General features: G+C 38.4%; 1 non-coding gene across 1 annotated transcript; it reads right to left on the bottom strand.

Annotated features, from left to right (window-relative positions):
* Positions 1 to 1,789: 1,789 nt before the first annotated feature.
* On the bottom strand, positions 1,790 to 1,896 carry LOC127088392 (small nucleolar RNA R71). Its single transcript, XR_007790230.1, has one exon. It is a non-coding gene; the product is annotated as a small nucleolar RNA R71 (small nucleolar RNA).
* Positions 1,897 to 2,251: the final 355 nt, after the last annotated feature.

Raw genomic sequence — 2,251 nt, forward strand, 5'->3', positions numbered from 1 at the left:
TCATCATGGAATTAGGTTTGTGGCAACCGCCATAACCGAGTCTCCCCACTTTTCCTACTTTTTCTCCACCCTTTAAGCCACGATTTCCACTACTCTTGCTACAATTGAGGAATGTGAAAAGGATATAAAAAGGGGACCATTCAGACTCGCTCGGGCCCCTCTCTTCTTCCAGTTTTTAGTTTACGCTTAATTATTTTCAACACTATTTTTCTTTTAGTTTCTAGGCAGTTTCTTACCATTGTAAAAGTGATAGTTTCTCCATATCGAAGACTATTACGGTTTATTATTTTTACGCATTTGGGATTCAATTGTAAGGGGCACTCATTGCCAAAGCCTGCCGGAATTATTTAATCGAAGATTCAAGATTAAATTCCAGTTCTTAAATTGCCATCCAGGTATATTATTGTTTACTGTTTTATTTATTTATGCCTTACTGTATGTTTAATTCCCCAATTACCATAGGTATCAGTATGTAAAGACCGTTAAAATGACGGGATTCAATAAATAATTGGTGTTAGTTTTTATTAAAACTTATTTTTCCGGTTTTAGTTTCTTAATTTAATCAAATTGTTTTCTCGTACGAGAGTACAAAACAAACTAAGGTTATGGTCAACAAGAACGAGAGTTTGAGATTTTAACCAGATAGCTGAAACTAGACATTAATCCTAAACATAGCGAGAATGCTTTAGAATTAATTAAACTTTATCTATATTCAAAAAATACTTTTAAATTCAAAATGAGACCGCGAGAGCCAAGCATTCTGGTTTAGGAGTATGGTCAAAGTCAATAAAAACGAGAGTGTGAGACTAAGTCCTTTCTATAAATAATTTCTACTGAAGAGTATTTTAACCAATAAGATTACACCAACTATCTATCGAATCCCCGAGGTTTGATGTATTACATACCGATATCCTGTATATCTTATATCTTTATCTTTATTCTATTTCATAGTTATTTCTCTTCATCCCTCCAATCTTAGAACAATCATTCGCCTTAAATTTACATAGTAACTTTAGATCATGATACGTTCGATTATTAGTCCTTATGGGTTCGATAATCTTTGAAACTACACGATAGGACCGTGCACTTGAAGTCACGGTTCACATAGACTTACCAAACTCGCGATCAAGTTTTTGGCGTCGTTTTCGGGGACTAATTTAGTCGATATCGTAACTCTAGCGTTACCTAGTATAGACTAAGGCAAACAATTCTTTTTCCCTTTCTACATCTGTCGAGTGTATGCCAAGTACTCGTTGTCAAGGCGAGAAATTAAAGCTACAACTCGACGAACCCAAGCATTATATTAGGTTAGAACGCAGGATACAAGACTTGATACGGGAACATCGTATCAAGCTAAATCTTCCTGACCTTAACATTCCTACTTCTGCATCAGTTGTTCAACCAGAGATGGTCGAACAAGTGCAAAACCGTCCTCTTAAGTATTATGCAACCCCTTCACAGGATGAACCTCATAACAACATCGTTGCCCCTACGATTGAAGCCAACAATTTTAAACTAAAACCCTCACTATTGTCAGTCGTACAGCAAAACCAGTTTTCAGGTAGTCCCGCGGAGGACCCGAACCTACATGTCAGTATTTTTGCAATACGCAGACATGGTGAAAGCGGATGGTGTCAACTCAGAAGCTATAAGACTACGTATTTTCCCATTTTCATTAAGAGATAGAGCTAGAGCTTGGCTCCAGTCTCTACCATCCAACTATGTCACTACATGAAACGAGTTGAAGAAAGTCTTCTTAGCCCGATATTTCCCACCTAGCAAGACGGTTGTGCTAAGAGCCTAAATAAACGGGTTTAAACAAAAGGATAATGAATCACTTTTTGAAGCTTGGGAGAGATACAAAGACATGATGAGGCTATGCCCACATCACAGTCTAGAAGAATGGCTGATAATCCACACCTTTTATAACGGTCTCTTGTACAATACAAGATTGACAATAGACGCCGCCATAGGTGGCGCGTTGATGGATAAACCATACAACGAGGCCTATCAACTCATTGAAAGTATGAACCAAAATCATTACCAATGGGGAAGCGAAAGAACCTCTGTAGAAAAACCTCAAACGAAGGGCGACATGTACGAATTGAGCAGTCTTGATCATGTCAACGCCAAGGTAGATGCCTTGACTTAGAAGATAGACAGTTTGACCATAACACCAGCAGCCACCGTGGCTGCCGTAGCACCAAACTGCGAGATATGTGGAGTTCAAGGGCATACTGCCCCAGAATGT

Source organism: Lathyrus oleraceus, chromosome 5 (genome assembly GCF_024323335.1).
Source record: "Lathyrus oleraceus cultivar Zhongwan6 chromosome 5, CAAS_Psat_ZW6_1.0, whole genome shotgun sequence".
Taxonomy (NCBI): Eukaryota; Viridiplantae; Streptophyta; class Magnoliopsida; order Fabales; family Fabaceae; genus Lathyrus; species Lathyrus oleraceus.